Consider the following 19,728-nt stretch of genomic DNA (forward strand, 5'->3'; position numbering starts at 1 on the left):
TGGCACTGAGATTGCACTTTGAGCAGGTAGATGAGAAAAGATAATTTTTTTCCCCTGCAAAAAGTAATGAAGACCTTAATACAAGATGTGATTTTTTTTTCCCCCAGTGAAGCCATTTTGGAACAATGAAGTGTGAAAAAGAGGAGAAATTCAGATTACAGCAGAATAGTGACAATTCTTTCACTCAGAACTGGCTAAATTTTAAATCACTTCCTTAGTTAGCACGGGGAATTGGAATTTATATTGGAGACAACTAGACACCATGTATGTTCACTAAATGGGTGACTTCAGAGTAAATTGTCTATTGTGTGGCTGTGGTTATCCTCAAAACAGTTCCTTTTGTTACTTTCTCAATGTCCTACGCAATGGAAAAAAACAGTATTTTTTTTTTTTTTTACAAAGAACCTGGGGTCAGTGGGCACCCACTTGACATTTGCAGTCAGGCTTGTGTTGTGCTGAATGGACAAAATTATGCTGCAATTACCTTTGATAAAACTGCCTTAGTATGATTCACTTCTCTTGAGTTGAGTCCCATGTTGAACCAATTCTTACTTTGCTAAGATGGGGCAGATTTCTAAGAATAATCATCACAAACTTGGAAAAAGCACTTCATGTTAGACTAGAAAAGTTTTCACTCCTAATCACACAATGTAAGAATGAATATTGGTTTAAGACTCAGAAAGCCTGCCTAAATGTTTCCAAGCCTAGCATGTCTGGTATAAAACCTATCGAATCATAATAGGCAGGTCATTAACTTTAAGTGAAAAGTAGATGTGCTAGACTTAGCAAATGAAAATACAAGACATCTCCCAAAATGTGAGTTTCAAAGAACAACAATTGTTTTTTAGTACAAGTATGTTCTATACAATTGGGGGGAAATATTTACACCAAAGCCCTTCTTTGTTATTTATCTGAAATTCAGATATAACTGGAAGTCCTGTATTTTTGTCTGACAAAGTGGAAACATTTGTACAAATCTAGGTAAGCCAATCTTCAAGCTTCAAATTGTTTTTATCCTAAATCCCAGAATCATTTTGACTTCAGATATTGTCTCTGTGAGCTCGGAATGCTCTTGCCTAGTTCTCACAGAAGCAACATCACTGAGCAAAAGAGACCACATTTGGGGAAACATTGATGGTTTGGGAACTTTTAACATCAGTATAACTGAGGTCAGAGGAAAAGCAAGGAAAGATTTTAGATTTCCCTGGAGAAGGTAGAACGGGCCCTTGGATATTGACAGGTGACCTACAGTGTAAAAGGCCTAAGGATGAAGGGATTATCTACTGTGCTAATTGATTGAGGAATTAGGAATAATCTTCTTTCATCCTCTGACTTGACACAGGTTCAGGAACCAACCACTACCCAAGTCTGGGAGTTGAGATCATTTATATTAGGAACATGTACCAGACCAGATTAGCAGACAACTTTCAAGGCCATTTCAGAAGGCGGCATTCATGGATCTTTACACACACACACACACACACACACACACACACACACACACACACACGTAAAAATGCATTTAGCAAACACACCCTCAGCATGAGCGAGGAACCTCGTGGTGAGTTAAGCAGTGGGAATAACAAGAGAATGTTGTCATGGTCCTCAAGTCACTAGAGTGTTTCATGGTGGTGGTGGTAGGCTGGGTGGCAGCCTAGAAAATTGGTAAATAGAATGTGAAGGGCGCTTTGATAAGAAATCAGAGAGAGCTCAGAGGAGACTCCCATAAAGGAGGGCATGAGGACGTGGTTAGTTAGGGAAGACTTCCTTGATAAACCAGAATTAAGTCTGGAAGTATATGAATGAATCAGATATTGAGGGTCAGACCAGCAGGGACATACATAGGCGTGAAACTGGATTCTGTGTTCAGGTAGCAATAGGAATGCGGGACTCTGAAAACACAGGGATTGCTCAAGAAGAGGAAATGGGTGAGGTAGGAAAGGTAGGCACGAGGCAGACCAAATGCAGAAATAATAAATAATATAGTCCTAATAGTGTTTACTTTTCAACCAATGCAGGTGAAAGAAATGCTTGAATTGATACCAATACTGCAGCATGCAAAGACGGAAAGTCAGCAACGAGTCAGTTGACAATGCAGAAATAGCCAATGTCCATCACCATGCTTCTCCTTCATCCAAATAAATGGGTGTTTGCATCAATTATTCATTTTCTGCTTCTTAGAATTTAGAAGCAGTAGAGTGCCTAACACTCAGATTTAAGATGAGTGTGTTATGGCTGTGGGGGAGAAACAGAACCAAAAAACCAACCACCTCTGTCCCACCTTTAAGGGTTGGTGGATGGGGGAGGGGACAGAGAATAAAGGCAAAGGCAAATAATATTGTTTGAATGCCTACAGTGTTCGACTTTGAGCTAGAAGCATGAATGATGCTTACTCCTTACAGTGTTGTGAGGTAGGGATAATTACTCCTTCCTGACGGATGAAATGGAGAATTAGAGAACTTAAGTTCCCCAAGTTCTGACATTAGATAAAATGGCATAACCTAAATTTGACCCCAGCTGCAAGAAATAAGCTCAAATACACATGCTGAGCATTCTCTAAACCCTCAATAAAATCAACTATAGAAAAGTGGCTCATGATGAAACAGAGGTGGTACCTATGCAAAGAAGGAAATTAATTTCATTCTGATTTCCCCTGATCTGTACTCTGTGTAGCAAATCAGAGTCCTCTTTGCAAAATTAAGGGCATTAGTTATCTTTCCATTCAGTCAGAGTGGCATTATACTTGCATGCAGACATGTCTAGCTAAGCGAGGAATATCAAGTTTTTACAAAATCATTCATCAAGAGGTGAGACCTAACCCTGATTAGCGTTTCAATAAGAAGCCTAAGACTAAATAGAAACTAAGCACAAGATCACAGCGGCAATTAGGCATCTTCTAGACAGCCTAGACAAGCTTTTCCTCAGACCAATCGAATTGGAGCAAATGAGGATTTTTTTTTCTAACGCTCTCTCTCTCTCTTTTTTCCCTCTGCTGTGAAATGAACTGCCTTAAATAACTGATGAGGTGACAGCAAGCCCGTTAAAGAAAACGTTTGCCCATTAAGTGAAGCTTAATTAAACAGAGCACAGGCTAATCGGTCTTCCGTCTAATAAGTGGCACAGTCTGGTTAAAATCACCCTACTAGCAGTGCTTGGTCTGGAAGGCTTGTGATGACACCCCACCAGTAAACTAGGGGAAAAAAATCCCACCTAGACTCTAAGAAATCACAGGCCACTTTTGCAAAGCCATGGATGAATTGAAGATGTGCACATGCAAATAAAGTTAATCAAGTAGTAATATTTGTCTCCGGGTATTCTCTCTTTAGATTACCTCAGAACGATGAAGCTACATTCACTTATCCTCTTAGATGAGCCATTTGGAATTATTGATAAAAGGCTTAGCTGTAGGACTGTGAGGGTGTAGTGACTGAAATTCTCCAAGAGAGCATCATAAATTCTCCATGACGATGGGGATCTTAACATGTTTTGTTCATCATCTCCAGTGGGTAGCTTGAGCTATTGAATACATGGGAAGCATTCACTGAATACTTGTTGAATGAGTCTGTGAGAAAAAGGCTTAGAGCAGACACATTTGTGTTTAAGTGGTAATCCTGGAAATGAGCCTGGATGGTATTATAGCTCCAATTGTGTTTCCCAAAAAGATGCCGAGCTCTTAACTCCTGGTACGTGTGAAGGTGACCTTATTATAGGGTGTTTACAGATGACCAAATTAAGATGAAGCCATTGAAAGTCAGCAGGGTGAGCCAGGTGTTTGGCTGCTGAGCACGGGTGGCAGTGGCCTCGGTGAGACTCCTGGGAGCCCAGGTGATGGTAGGGCTCTAATCCTGACTAGCACTGTGGTGGGGGTCCTCAGGTGAAAGAGAGAACATGCCAATTAGAGAGCAAGGGGGATGCAGTGAGGAGGTTTCCAGGTCCTCTGGTGACACACTAGGTAATGTGCCCCGAGCTTTGTGATCACTGCCTTGTTGACTCTTCACAGCAATTCAGTGAGGTAAGAATTCCCATTTTTATCTTACAAATGAGGTTAGTGAGGTTCAGAAGACCTTTGGTAATTCTGGGCAAAGTCACAAAGCACATCAGTAGCTCGTATCCGATCCCGGTGGGATCCCGGAGCTGTCGCAGCTAACCACCGTGCTCCACTGCCTGCTAGCATCACAAGCACTGTCCCTGCTAGAACGCTGCTCTCCATGGGCGGTTACCAGGATGCAAGCCAGCGCGAAGGCTGCTGTATCAAATCCATGTGCTGATGGTTTATAGTCATACACTTAAAAAGGCATCAGTGCTCTCTCAATACCGGTAGTACTCATCCTTAATTTTCTGCATTGTTTATGAGATGCCTAGAGTACAGCAATCACAATAATAATTCATACTTTATAGCACTTTGTAATTTACAAAGGGCTTTCACACACATTAGCTTATGTTACACATCAGCCAACAAAAGTAAGAGTTATTATTATCCTCATTTTATTGATGCCATGAAAGAATAAGTCATACTCTTTAACATTCAGAGATATTAGCAGAGGTGAATGCTGCTCTCTGAGAGTAGGGCTTAGGCTAAAAATCCTACCCCAAGAAAGGACAAAAAATGATTTGAGGGGGAACAGAATTTCCGAAGTTAGCTCCCATTGGGTCTTCCTCTCATCCAAGAGGACAACGGAGACTAACAGCAGCCATACTGGGGGGGCGGGGCTCGCAATTATGGGGTCCTTATTGCAGGCTGAATACTGTGCCAGGCACTCTACCTGCCTTATTTCCTTCGTATCTATGGGTTTTTACTGTTGTTACCCCCATTTTATAGGTGAAAAAATTGAAACTCTGTGGGGGTAAATAACTCACCGGAGGTCACACAACTAACCCTGACTCTCTGATCTTAGAGACAATCCAACTCTCAGGAGGACTGCCTAATTAGGACAGCCTTTCTCACAGACGAAAAAACAAAAACTCTATACTGTTTTCTTTGTTTCTCTGCCCCCAGAGCCTCCTGAATCTTGCTGCGCTTTGCACCAGGTCAGACATGTGACATGTGTTTGATTCAGCGCTTGGCTTCCTTCTGCTCAGGACTCTTAGAGACACTGGATCTCACACTGCACCTGCTTGGAAGGTGCCTGCTACATTCCTCTTCTGCAGGGACTGCAGAATTAAAGAGATTAATTTTGTGCAAACACCTGAATCCATGCATCCAAACGTCCTGATGGAGGCAGCTTCTGAGTCCCAGAAGACATGCAGATCCATCTCATCAGAGTCCCGAGTCACTGCTCACCACAACCCGAGTGAAGTGGCACGACCTCCTCATGGTCTGCACCCTCCTTGTCTCTGGGTGACTCTGATGAGATTCCAGGAGCGTTCTTGCCACTTCTAAGATGACTCAAAGCACAGACCCACCAAAAGAGTTTTGGAGAGATTGGTGAAGATGGTGCCACAGGCCATCCGTGTCCAGCTTCTAGTATGAAGATGAGAGGGACCACTGGGATGCTAAGGTCTCAACTAGTTTGCAAACATCCATCACTTGACTTTGCCTGAAATAACTTGGAAAAGAGGGATTCGAGAAGCAGAGGGCTGAAAAGGAGATGTGGCAGATAGAGAGGTTTTTTGCGAGAGCTTTGGGTGAGATAGAAAATGTTGAAGTGAGATATGCCATGGCCTTGGCTGTCTGTCCATTAGCGAGGGAGCAAGGGAACATGGAGCCACTCAGGGGACTGACAGAGTCACTTCACAGGGGCCTGCGATGTGTATCAGAAAAAAAGCCTGATCACCCAGGCAGAGGCAGGGCTCGCTGCTACAGCTAAGAAGTGCCGTTTTGGATTTGAAGTATTAATTCAATTTCCTTCTTCTCGAGTCACTTACCAGCTGTGAGGCAACAGGCAAATTAGTCAATCTTTCTCGGGTTCTGTTTTCTCATTTGAAAAATGAAGATAAAACGCTCCCTAGCCCAGGGCAAAGCAGTGGAGATCAAGCGATACAAAGACAGCATCCCTATGTGTCTGATACGTAGTAGGCTTCTTCTTTCTACTTTTTTTCATCTTCAATCCTGGACCCATGAATGATGTATCTTTAAAACAGAATTCAACCCCCGCCTTAAGCTTGGAAGGCTGCGCTCCGATCCTCACGTGTCTGGAGATCCATTCTTTCTTGAAAGCGCCCTGTGCCAGCCTCCCATCTATGTCATCACATGGCCTAGTCTGAGCCAGGAGCACCCACAGTTGGGAACCCTGATGAAGGACCCTGCATGGCAGAAGAGGGTGATAACTGTTTCCATCGCTGTTGTTTTGCAATGGGCTGTTTTCCCTGGGAAGCTGGTACACATACCTTAACACCAGCTAGCACTTTCTGGGTTCACCTGTGATGATTTCTTATAGTTCACAGATTTTCAACAACAGAACCACTGAACTCCAGAGTCCCAGAGCCAAGCTCCTCCCCCTAACTTCAGTTTACAAATAAGAAAACTGAAGCTAAGAAAAAAGGTGAAACTTGGCCAAGCTAACACTGTTGGAGGGAGCATTATTGAGACAAAACCATCTCTGCAAACTGGCTTCCTTCCAGGACCAAGATGAGTGGAAGCCTCCAGCCTCTGCCAAAAGGGGCCACTGTCCTTGCCAGCATGCAGAGCTGCTGGAATTACAACGGTGGCAGTACCTAGCTGTCTCCTGGAGGTATGCGAACAAATGTCATTATCAGTGATTCTAAGAATAAACACTTATTGAGTTATTACTACGTGCTAGTTACAGTGCTAGACATTTTACGTGCATAATCTCATTTGATCCTTGCAACAGTCCTAGGACTACAGATAATGCCCCAGCATGAGGATGTCCATATCCTAATTCCCAGAATGTGTGAATATCTTAATTTGTAAGGCAAAGGGGACTTTGCACTTGTGGTTAAATTAAGGGTCTTGAAATGGGCAGATTATTCTGGACTATTCAGGCGGACTCAGTATAATCACAAGAGTCCTTAGAAAAGGAGGGCAGCAGGGACAGAGACAGAAAGAGAAGATAGGAGGACGCAGAGGATGAGGAGATAAGCTTTGAAGACAGAGAAAGATGCCATGAGCCAAGGAATGTAGGAGACCTAAAGAACCTGAAAAAGGCAAGAAATAAGATCCCCCCTCACGACCTCCAGAAAGAACACAGCCCTCTGAACAGCTTGATTTTAGCGCGGGGGATCATTTTGGGCTTCTGATCTCCAAAACTAAGATCTCCAAAAATAAGATAAGCAGTTGTGTTGTTTTAAGTTCCTAGGTTTGTGGTAGTTTGTTGTAGCAGTAATAGCAAATTAATACACCCATTTAACAGATGAGGAAGCTGAAGCTTTGTGGGGTTAAAGCTCTTGGTGGAAGTCACACATAGCCAGTTGTCAAGGAAGCTGAGAAGATGCACAGGGGGAGACCAGAGCTCCTGTTCCTCTGTGTCAAGCTATGTGCTACAGGAAGAGGAGGAAAGCACAGCTTCGCAATTGAAAAAATGCAAGTCCTTCTTCAACCCTGGGAAGTAGTCAAAACAGTCAAAACAAAAAACCATGAGCACTCGAGAATTACTGTTCTGTTCAAAGTCACCGTAAGAGAGAGAACCGAAATTCCAACCCAGGTTACTCTGCCTGACAGCACTCCTGCCCCACACACTGTGCAGCCTCTGTATTGCGTGGGGCACTTTCACTGGCACTACCCTTCTGCAAAGAGCAGTACCCTGTCCCTGAAGCCAGCATGTGGGACCAGCAGAGCCCCGGGAAGGCCATGCCAGGTGCCACCTCCATAGGCTAACATTCAGGTCAGCTGGAGAGGACACCAACCCTCCAGGGTAAGCCGTGTGCAAGTGCTGTAACAAACCTAGCCAAGACTCAGATTCCATCAGTCACTGCCAACTTCTGGTTACCTGACTTCAAATTTGGACAAACTTGGATGTTAGGAATTGCACAGATTCAGACACTGCCACCACCACCACCCTGAGTCCTGTTCAGGAAGTCCCCTCTAAGTAACAGGCATTATTCTAAGTATGTTAGAAGCAGTACCTCCTTCCACTGTCACAACAATCTATATAGAGTAGACACTGATTATTGGGCGATTATAATACTCACCCCACCGCTGACCAGATTTGACAAATTAGCAAAGAACAGCACAGAACAGTCACTTTCCAGCAAAAAACAAAATTAGAACCCAGCCACTCCCACTGCTGAGTCAGATCACCAGTCCAGATCCTTCAATGCAGGGGGCGGGAGGGGAACACTGAAATAGGGAAGGATATATTTCAAGAAATATTAATCTTTTATTATTGTTATTTGCTACACTTTTAACTTCTTTAAAAGCTAAGAAAACTGTAATGAAATTGGAAAAGAGAATGTCTGCTGCTTGAGAAAGACTTCCATTTTTTTAAACCTCAGCTCCTTTTTACTCTGCAAAGATCTAATTTTATTTACGCTTCCTGGATGCAGTCAAACAGCGGGGACTGCCGGGATTTGGGCTCTGGCGGGAGATCGCAAACAGAGCTTTTGTTTTGATCTCACTGCTTAGGTTAATGCATCGTGATTCCTCCACAGCCTGTTTCCCAAGATGCTGTTATTCCAGTGTCTGCTGGGGAAGAAAATGTCCCCGTGAAAATAAATGATATGCAGCAGTATTTACAAATCCTGAGTCAGATTTCCATCCTGTTCAACAGGATGAGAATTTGACCCACTATTTACACTAGTAAGCTGAGAATGACATCAAAAGCTCTCTTATGAACTGCAGGGGAGATAATGATTTAAGTGGCTTGAATCTAGACGTGTGCTCTATAATATAAACGGGCATTGGCTCCTTCTACAGAGAAGAGAAACAGCATCGACTTCTGTCTTTAACGGACAAGACACCCAATTCTAAGCCTTGTTTCTAAATGTCCATGGATCCCACATCTCTATGGTTACACTTAGAAATTCGGCTTGCCCTGGAGAATTAGGATGCATAGAAAGGTCCAGGGAGAAACAGAGTCATAAGTGGAGAAGTGAAACACCCTGGAGAAGTGAATGCAGTGTTCTTTATGCAGCCTGGAAAGCAGACGTGACCTCCTTTCTCCCGGTCTTCCTTTTCCCTAAGACACAGGCCACCCCTGCAGATGCAGGCACACCTGTACTGATCACTCCTCAAAGGTATGCCGTAAGAACAGGTGAGAGAAAAAAGTGGCACGGCTGCTTTTAGGGGGCAGTCACTGTGACTGTTGCCATTTGTGTTCTTGCTGTTTTTTTCTGTGTTACATCTGTTCTTTGTTTTGTTTTTTGTTTTTGTTTTTTTCTGGCCACCAGCAGTGTGGAGTGAGAAGCATCTGAGCACTGGAGCCAGAAGGGCTAGAGGTGAAGTCCCAGCCGCACCATTCACTACAGTTTCATGGGCAAAGCATGAACTGCTCTGTCTCTTCATTTCTTCATCTGTAAAATGGGCACATGCTTGCTTCCTTTCGATCAATGTTAGTCTGCCTCATCCCTTTTTTCTCTATTCGAACTAAGCCCAATTCTCTGAACATACAGTAAGATTTACTGCGATTGAGCACTTAAAAAGATAACCGCTTTCTTGAGATGTAATTCGCATAAAGTCCACTCTTCTAAAGTGCACAATTCAGTGTTTTTCGTAACTCTGCAAAGTTGTGCATCAATTCCTTGCTATCTAATTCTACAACATTTTCATGACCACCCCTTCCACAAGCAAACTCACGGCCATTAGCAGCTACTTCACTTAGAACACAGTTGACTAATCGACATCTTGTTCTTTTTCAAGGTCTGAGAAGTCTTCCCCAAAGTCCACACTGTATTACTCCTGAGCTTACGATCAGCACCAAAGGGTCGAGCGTTTGATGTACACCCCTCTGGGGCTTCCAGATTGACAGCTGAAATCTTCCCAGCCTTCCCAAATAGATGGTGTGTTCTTGGGGTGCAAAGTCCATGTTGCCTGCATTTTCTTTCCTCCAGGACCTCAGCTCAGGGCGAAACACACAAATAAGCGCTCCTTTTGGTAAATGCCTGCCTCCTGACTGATTGGCCAATCACCACTTCTTTCGAAGACCGGCACGTTTGTCATCTGGCTGTGTCTCTGAATGCCAGTGCTTCCACAAGCTGTCATGTCCCATGATTATTCTCCCCAAAGCATGTGCTGTTAATTTTTCATCTTAATGAACTGTCCAGTCGAGTTTAGCAACGGGAATAGTGATAGAAGCACAATAAAAATGGCTTATGTCTTGCTATTGTCAGAAACCTTCTCTCCACAACACCACCACATAATTGAAATAAAATATCTCAGTGCCTACAAACATCATTTGTCAAGAATAAAGTGGGGTAAGTTCTATTTCAAAAATTCATACTCGCAAGCTTTATAAACACGGATTATTGGAATGTTCTTCCAATTGATATCTGCTCAAGCATTTAAGTGCATGGCTGTTATTTTCTGTGTTTGCTTGAGTGAAACCACTTTGGGTACCAAGCTACATGTCAGCCCCAATTTTCCAGAGTATTACAGATGCACATTCTTTCCTGGTGGGAGAAGGGTCAGGCAAGCCAGAGCAGGCCCGAAAGGCCTGTGTTAATGCACAGATGCACACGTGGGAAAGCCATTATGCAGCTGTTGGCATCTCTGGAGTGGCGTGCTCTGGGAACTGATGCCACTCAAATCTGAATGATGGCCCAAGAGGAACTCAGAGAGAGAAAGAAAGAGAGAGAGGGGGTGGGAGGGAGAGAGGGAGAAAGACAGAGAAAAGCAGAATGAAGAAGAGAGAGATGTCTGAAGGTGCTTAGCAACCCAGCACCATGCAAGAGCCCCTGCTCCAGCCCTCTGTCCCACACAGTTTTCTAAGGCAGACAACCAGCTAACATGTTCCTGTCAACCCATAACAGAAACATTCACGAATCAGGTATTGGCTTAGTCAATTATCCAAGAAATATTTACTGAACTACTAGCAGGGACCACATTGCTCTTGACGTGGAGGACAGAGGTGCGGACAAGGCAGACCATGTCTCTGAGCCTTGAGGGTCTCGGATATTACGGGGGAAACAGACAAGAAGAAAGTAAACCATGAAATAGATATGATATTTACACATTATGAGGATGCCCATGAAGAATAAGACAGAATGATGAAACATTGAATAACTGAACAGCTTTACAGATTGGGACATCAGGAAAGACCCTAAATGAGGAGGAGCCAGGCATGGGGACCCACTGAGGCTGAGGGAACAGAAAGGGCCAAGGCCCCAAGGCTTCTCCATTAGGCAGAGTGCCTGGGACCGACAATGTTTTTAGTAGCTTACAAGAGTGTTTCCGTTTCTTTTAAGATCAGAAGGAAAATGGACCTTTGAGAGAAAAGATTATATGCATCTCCATACCAAGGCAGTGATAAAATGTTTAATTTTTTTATAGAAGAAAAGAGCTCATGAAGGCAACGATGTGCAGGGCTCATGAAGACACATCGAGACCCTCCCAAGGAACCAAGGCACTCAGGGGTTGGGAAGCACCTGGAAGAGGACCCTCCTCAGCATCTTCAGACAACGGAGACTGAAAAGGAAGATTGCTGCAAGACGACAGCATGTTAAGCACCTCGACGTGCAGGTGCTCCCAGCAATGCCACCGTGTGGACGGAATGCGGCTTCAGCAGGTGAGGGGGCGTGGGGGCTGGGTCATGTCAGTCCTAGGAGCCAGGAGGACCTTGCAGTTATCCTTCAAAGGACCCCAAACTCTGAAGCTTGGGCTTTTCGACCGAAGGAGTTTGACACACCTGGGGTTTTAGAAAAATCCAACCTGCTGCAGCTCAGTGGAAAACTGGGGAAGAGATGGCGGAACGGGATGTACTCCCATGTTCCTGGTCTCCAGCCACCCTGGCCCTTCCCCTGTGAGCACAGTCTGCCCCTTGGGTACAGTGGGGGCCAACTCAGACTCTCAGCAAGAGTAAAATGCCCAAGCGACAGAGGCTTTTTCTTTCCCTGCCCAAAGCATGATGTAAATGGTTTGAAGGCAATGAATAACAATTCTCCTGGGTCTGTTTTTCAAGTGGAAATTCTGAAGGGAGATTGGAAGTGTTGAAAGGTCCAAAATAGAATTTTTTATGGACAGAAATGTGATACTTCAGGAAAGTTGTTAGACATTTATGTAGAGAGGTTCCTTCTCACTAGCCCTTGCAAGTATGTGGCCAAACTTTTAAACATTTGTTTTCTTAAAAAAAAAAAAAAAAGAAAGAAAAACATAAGAACTGTTGCTATGACAACCCAACATCTATTCAAATGGTGCTTGGATTCTAAAATTCAGAGCCTCTTGAAAAGATGAACTCACTGGCTCTGCTGGTTTTTCTAAAGCTTCCAAATGGAGGTATCCGCTCGGTGTCTGGTTGCAGCCCTCTATAGATCTTCAGCAGACGCAATTAATTGGTGGTAGATTTTAGAATGTCTTGTTACTTTTCCTTCTCTGCTCTCTCAAACTGCCTTGAGCTCTGAGTCCCCGACAGAGCACAGGGTAATGTGGGTTAGTAGCCTCGGGAGGAAATGGTGATCCTCTGGCTCAGGAATCATACAGGGCTGCGAGGGCTGACGGGCAGTGGCCTGGTTTCGTCCTGAAACATTCTGGGAGCAGCTCCCTCCTGATGGACCCAACTTAAGGAAACATGTATACTCAGAAGAGGGTCAGGGGAGCAGTCCTCACCACACAGGTGTTCCCTGAGAACAGTAACTGCAGTGATCTTAGTCACAGGTGCACGTGTGTATTGAGCAGAGTGTAGGCAGTCAGTAAATGTGTTTGATGTATGAATGAGTCATTTACTGAAGGGCCAGGAAGTCGTTCCCTGGAGATTCCGCCCACCACTCTCAGGTTCACCTGCCTTCTTCAACTTAGGATCGTCTGCCACCCCTTGGACACTGAGCACCCAGCCTGCAAAGAGCATGCCTATGCCTTGGGACAAAGCATGAAAGAACATCACAGTCTCTTTCGGGAGTTCTTTAGTGACGACTGAATACCTGAAAACAATCCTCCAGACCCAGATCATTTGACAGCAAAACTATATCATGCTGTCTTCCTGGGTTACTTCCTGCCTGTCATGGTATTCCAAAGTCCCTCTTACACTGAGTACAGACTATTCCTTGCCATGTAATGCATGGAGGAAATGCACAGATAACTTGAGCAGGGTTCCAGTGCTTTGATCTTTAAAAGGAGGGAATCTTACACCAGCCTTTGAGATGCTGTGTTGACTCTGACAAGCAAAAGAGAAAAGTCACATTATCTAAATGGCTGGTTGTCGGAAATGAAGTGATTAGATTTCAACAGGACTGTCTGTTCCCACCCTGGACCACGAGCCCAGAAGACAAGGGTGAAGAGGGCATGTTCACTTGCCTGAGACTCCCATAACTTGATGAGCCAGGGAGAGATCCTTTCTCAAAGATGAGCATCAGGTGAGTGTCAGGTGGTCCTGACATTTTTATCCTGGGGGTGCATTTGCTGCTTGAGGCATCTCAGGGAAACTGACACAGAGAGGAACATGTTCTTGGTGTCAAGTACACCCTGGTTATCCTACAAATAAGTGCTGGGGAGAGCGAGAGGAAGCTCACCTAGGTGAGTCACTGACAGTCTGGGTACCTGACACTGTAGCTGAATTAGCCATTAAATTCATACAGTCATTGCATAGAATGTGGGCAAAATGATTTTAAAAAATCAGCCACTCTAGATGAAGGGTTCACAAGAACTAATTGCACTATTTTTTTTGCACCTTTTCTGTAGGTTTGAAATGTTTTAACTTTTAAGTAAAGTTCAAAATCAGAGAACAAGCAATACAAACAAGGAGGAAAATTTAATAAAGTTTTCTTTTTAAAATCAAGGCATAGAACAGCATGCATACAGGTGTTTACAGTTGGATACCAACTACACAGACAAATGTGGAGAAAGTGTCTACATGGCTGTGTACAGCTGTAACTTCATAACTGCCTGGAAGCTCTCTGGGTGGTCAGTCACATACATAACTGAAAATAGTGTTTGCCTCCAGGGAAGAAAATTGCGGGACTAGAAGATAGGAAATGAAGGATACTCAATTCTCTGCAGTCCTTGTAAATGTCTTATCTATTTAAAGATAAATATATATACATATAAATGAAAGCAAACCACCTAGTCATGAAAATTTTGGCTCGAGAACCTCTGCACCTGTTCTCTTTGCTTGAAAAATCCTTCCTGATCATCTTCTGGTAAATTTTGTCTCATGCTTCACATCTAAACCCAAAGGTCACTGAAGCTTTCCTCTATCAGAGTTAGTCCCTGGATGCTCCTACAAACCCCTGGAGCTGCCACTGGGAAACTCTATGTCATGGATAAGTCTGCTGGCCTGACTCCATCACAAGAAGGGGTCCTCTTTGAAGATATGACTTTGGTACAATTGTCGTAATGATACATGTGCATCTGGTTCATCATTGCATTGGCACTTGGTCTAAAATAGGAATGGTTCTCAAGAGATGATTGATGAGTGAACCTATCCAGGATTCTTTTTGCCTCTCCCCATGGGTTACCTCTCACTCGGTGCAGACATTCAGCTGCACACTGCTGCATTAGCAGGAAGCAGCTAGGTCTGTCTCCTTTATAACCTATGTGGACAGGTAGGACATGACCACATACTAAAAGAACCGTAATGTAACTTCCCTCCAACTTGGTAAAGACCAGAAGGCAGGATACAAGAGGGCTAAGAGAAACACACCACAGGCACTGTGATACTGCACTGGGGCATGAAGGCCGTGGCTCTACACACTGCTCATCGTGTAGCCTTCTGCAAGTTCATTCCCCTCTCTAAACCTCAGGGTCCTCGTTATAGAAGAATCAGGATGACAGCAGTCCCAAAGGATTGGACATCAAATAAGACAATGAACTGTAAAGATGTAGCACAGCGTCTGCACACGGGCATCTCATTAGACATCACCTCTCACTGTTCGGATCAGGAGTGATCTCTGTGCTTTGTTCACCATTCCTTATGTAAAGCAAGATCAGAGAGCCACAACCTCTGTTGAAGTTTGTCCTTCAGCACTGATTCTGGCAAAGGTAGGACATTTAAGTTGCCTGGCACAGGAGAGCTTCCTGTAACCCTTAGCTGATTGCATTGGTGACAGTCACATTATATTCACTAAAGATCTGCAAAGGAATCTGCAAGTGAACTGAGTGTCTGTTTATGATTCTCATGGCACCAGCTACAGACAGATAGTTGGCCTCTTTCTCCACAGTGGCCTACATCCCAAAATAGGAAATGTGCATTCACAGACAGGCCCAGCAGGCAGAGGGGGTGAGGAGGCAGGCTGCCAACATTTCAAACTGTCAGGGACAATGCAGAGCTCCAGCACAGGTGAGCTGTCCCCCAAGAGGCTTTTTAGGATTGGCTTTTATGCAAATGAAGGATAATTGGGTGACCTGTGATGAGCAGTCCCCGGTGATTATCAGTCAGAAGGGTCTCAAGGTGTGTACTCTTTTCATGAGTATAAGAGCAGATGCTTTTCACTTTAAGCTATTTGTATCTGTGCCCCCGTGTGAGCTCTGTCCCATAGCTACTCAGGTCATTCCTTTCCTGTTCCGAGGAGGTGCCTACGTAAGACAGAGGTACCAGGAATGGAAGTTCAAGTGGATTTCCTTAGAAGGCAGCCAGGAAGCTGATCCTGTAAGTCCAGAACCTTCACTACTAGTTATTAAAAGTCTTGCGATGTCTATCTCCCCTCCCTCTCTTTTCCTTTCCTACTCAGATTTTGAGTGCTTTATAGAGAGCTCCTGGAAGACAGGGAAAGTGCTTTTCATCCCTGCATCGATCCCAATACGTCACAGGCACCTGTGCAAGAAACGCTGGCATCCTGAATGGACTGGGGATCAAGAATCTGAGTCTTGAGCTAAAGTTGTAGGTTAGTTTCATTTTGTTCTTCTAAAACTTTACTGTCTGATTATGAACAAGTCCTTTCCTCCCTCTAGACCAAAAAAAAAAAAGAAAGAAAAGAAAGGAAAAAAAATTTCTGTCTAAAACAAGATTATCCTGAAAGATCAGGGGGCTGTTCCATCTGTACCAGGCTGCGATTTTTTAAAGGTGCTAGAAATGTTGGAATAGTTTACCTTCCTCTCCCTACTCCAGGCTATAGTACTGAATAAAAGCTATGCAATACTCTTCAACAGGCTGTTCTTAATTTCTAAGTGGAAGGAAAAAAATCTCACCGATTTCCTCGAAGAGAAAGTAAGTTGAAGTACTTTCTATTTAACTTCTGACTCTGTCTCATTGATACCTCATTCTAATTGTCCCTATTATCTAGAAAAATAGGAAATGTCAGCCACACATTCTATTGAAGAATTCAAAGGGCCGATAAAATGAAGAGACCCATTTGGCTTGGCAGAAATGAGACGATCATCGTTCACAGGCATTTCCACAGGAGAGATGTGTTTCCTCTGCTGAGCCAGGCTTCAGAGCAAATTAGCGCAAAATATGCTAATGGGAGAGGAGTCGGCCACATCATTTCCAAATCACATTGGTACATTTGCAAGGAAGTGCGACTCTGCTTCCACCAAGAGTATTTTCATTCATTGGTTTATTCCCGTGAGAAACACTGAAATTTTGTCTTCAAACAAACCCACAGTTTTGGTGTAAAATCACCAAAGATATACATGTCTCAGTCACAGGGCTTACCCCGTAAGTTAAAAAAATACCTTGTTTAGGCTGCAGGAAAACTCTCCAGCCTTACATGGATGATACATGTATGTATTTTTCTTTTGACCATAACGGACAAGATTCATTTATGGAGAAGACAAAAGAGGGGAGTGGTCAAAGATAAAAGCTCTAGCTAAAGTCAGACTTCCAAGGATAAAAATGTCCAAGGATAAAAGTATGGCAATATGGCCAAAGGCTAGTTACTAATCTTTATAAAACTCGTTTTTCTCATTTGTGATATCTTGGAGATAAATATAAATATATATGTATTTTTAATCTTGGCTGTTTGTAGTTCCTATCACATTAGGTTTTTACAAGGATTAAGGGAGGTGACACCTTTAAAGACCTGTGTACCTGACCTATCGTAAGTAATCAATACCTGTTAGCTACCAATGCTGTAACTTTTCTCTCTGTGGTAACATTAGCTCCCACTCCTCACCTTCTATTCACCATACTTAAAGTCCATATTTCTATGTTAAATAAATATTTATTGAGAACCTACTTTGGGCCAGATACACTGCTTGTAATTGGGAGCCTGGTTGTCCCCAAAATAAGGCCGATCCTTAAGAATCTCCAGGTCTACCTGGGAAGACAGACAACTAAAGAGATAATTACAACCTAATCTGGGAATTCCAGTAAAGGGTGTCATCTCTGACTACTGAAGTCTAGGAGACCCATAGCTCAGTGTTGAGGGATCAGAACTCCTTAGGGATAGTGAGGCCCAAGCTACGGTATAAAATGTGTAAGAGTTAGCTTGGGAGGGGAGGGTGATTGCAGGCTTTAGGGAAATAATGGTTGTGCTTTTTGATGGATTCTCAGGTAGACATGTATAGGGAGGGCTGGGTGTACAGAGAGAGGAGCTGAGAGTGAGTCTGGACAGCAGAACAATGGCCCCATCGATGAAGGGTCCTGGAAACTTGTTAGGGAGTTCAGATCTCTAACACTGAAAGGGATTAAGTAGGGAAGCAGTACAGCATCTTGATTTAGGGATGTTGTATGAAAGGTGGATCATGCTGGAGTTGATTAGGGGAAAATACCCCTGGAGCAAAAAGATCTGTTAGGTGGAAACTACAGCAAAATCTTGGTGAAAGACGGTCTGGCTTGCATATGGATGGTGGCAGTGGAGATAGAGAGTGTTTCTGACCTGAGTGAATTATGCTGCTGTTGCTGAAATAGAGAGTGTTTCTGACCTGAGTGAATTATGCTGCTGTTGCTGAAATGTGGCACATAGGACAAGGTAAATGTTCAGAGGAGGAAATAATGACTTGCATTAGGCCCTGCATTTAAAGCACCTGATGGACATTCATGTGGAGACAAGCCACCAACACATGGAAGGATGGGCCTAGGACCCTAAAGTATGCAAAGTCCTGCTGGCGGAAATAATTCTTAAATTTCTATCTGAATGTTTGGACATCCTATGAACATAGCTTTAGTTACCACTGAGCACCTGAAAGAGGTAAATACATTCATAGACTCCTAAAACTTCAGAACTGTTAGAGCCTCTAGGGCCAACAACCCCTTTGGCCTAGAAAAGAGCTCATTAACCTAAGGGCACACAGATAATGATTGACAGAGTTGGGTCTTGGAGTTGAAGTCATCCTCTAGCTTATGATCTAGTGCTTCTTCTTCTTTTTTTTTTTTTTTTTTTAATACCTGTAACCATGGCTTATGGACGTTCCCTTGTTAGAGGTCGAATCAGAGCTGCAGCTGCTGGCCTACACCACAGCCACAGCAATGCTGGATCCGAGCTGTGTCCATGAGCTACACCACAGCTCATGGCAACACTGGATCCTTAACCCACTGAGAAAGGCCAGGGATCAAACCTGCATCCTTATCCCTAGCTTAACCCGCTGAGTCACAAGGGGAACTCCATAGTGCTCTGCCTTTTGAGATCTAAAATGTTCAGTCTCCTAGCCATCTCTTTTCCTCTTTGTGGGATGCAAGCTACCTTGTACATATTTAGAGATTTATTTTTGGAAGAAGCAAAAGGGGATAAGAACATGGCAATTGTCTTAGTCAATCTGTCCAGCTGAGTTCTTGCTAAGGAATTATAATCTTCTTCAGTTCCTTCTTTCTCCTCTGAACCTTTTATAGTCAAAACAACAACAACAACTACAATCATCATTCTTATAAGACACATGATAGGTGCTCCATGAAAAGAGCCCAAGAACAGCAGTGAATAATCACATTCCACAAAGCCTGAGACAGGAGACCTACTTTCCTCTCAAATTCTGCTCTGGATTTGGTGAAGGTTCAAACCGAGACAGGTTTGTGCTCTGGACCCGGAAGCCATCATTCCCTTCTCCACAAACAGAGTAACATTTGAAACACTCAGTAACACTGGTCCCTCTTACCTTCTTCACCCATTGGATACTTGCTGCCAATTTCTATAACACAAAACTCCACCCATCTGATTGGTCAGTCAACAAATGGCAACAGGAATGATCGTCCCAGGGCCACTGAGTCGAATATACAGTGATTTCTGCAAAAAGCGAAAGGATCATTAGTAACCCAGAGGTGACATGAATCAATAAAGTGATGCACTACTAGACACTGGGGGTCCACAGGTGCATAGGTCAGGCTTTTCTCCTAGACAATAACAGTCCAGGTGTAAAAGAGAGACGTAAACAAATTATCACGGTTGTGTGCAAAGTTTGAAAAACATGTCATGGATTTAGAGGTACCACAGGATGGTGTGATGAACCATTTGTGCATTTGGTACTTTGATAACAAAAATAAAAGCAGTCATATATATATAATGTCTTATGAAACACTACATAAAAGCTTCCATTGCGGCACAGTGGAAGGGAATCCAACTAGGATCCATGAGGACGCAGGTTTGATCCCTGGCCTCGTTCAGTGGGTCGAGGATCCGGCATTGGTTTGCGCTGTGGTGTAGGTCGCAGACACAGCTTGAATCACGAGTTCCTATGGCTGTGGTGCAGGGCGGCAGCTGCAGCTCCAAGTTGACCCTTAGCCTAGGAACCTCCATATGCTGTGGGTGTGGCCCTAAAAAGACAAAAAAATAAACCAAACAACAAAAGAATCCCAAACACTATGTGCTTTGTACGCA

The 19,728-nt window shown here is 43.7% G+C and overlaps 1 protein-coding gene across 1 annotated transcript in view; it reads right to left on the reverse strand.

The window, feature by feature from the left end:
* The window catches only part of CDH11 (cadherin 11), a 151,840-nt gene that overhangs the window by 71,739 nt on the left and 60,373 nt on the right, over positions 1 to 19,728 (reverse strand). Inside the window, exon 2 of the mRNA XM_047789254.1 lies at positions 19,010 to 19,137. The gene's annotated coding sequence lies outside the window, so the exon portion shown is untranslated. The remainder of the gene's footprint in view (positions 1 to 19,009; positions 19,138 to 19,728) is intronic.

Source organism: Phacochoerus africanus, chromosome 8, assembly GCF_016906955.1.
Source record: "Phacochoerus africanus isolate WHEZ1 chromosome 8, ROS_Pafr_v1, whole genome shotgun sequence".
In the NCBI taxonomy this organism is placed as follows: Eukaryota; Metazoa; Chordata; class Mammalia; order Artiodactyla; family Suidae; genus Phacochoerus; species Phacochoerus africanus.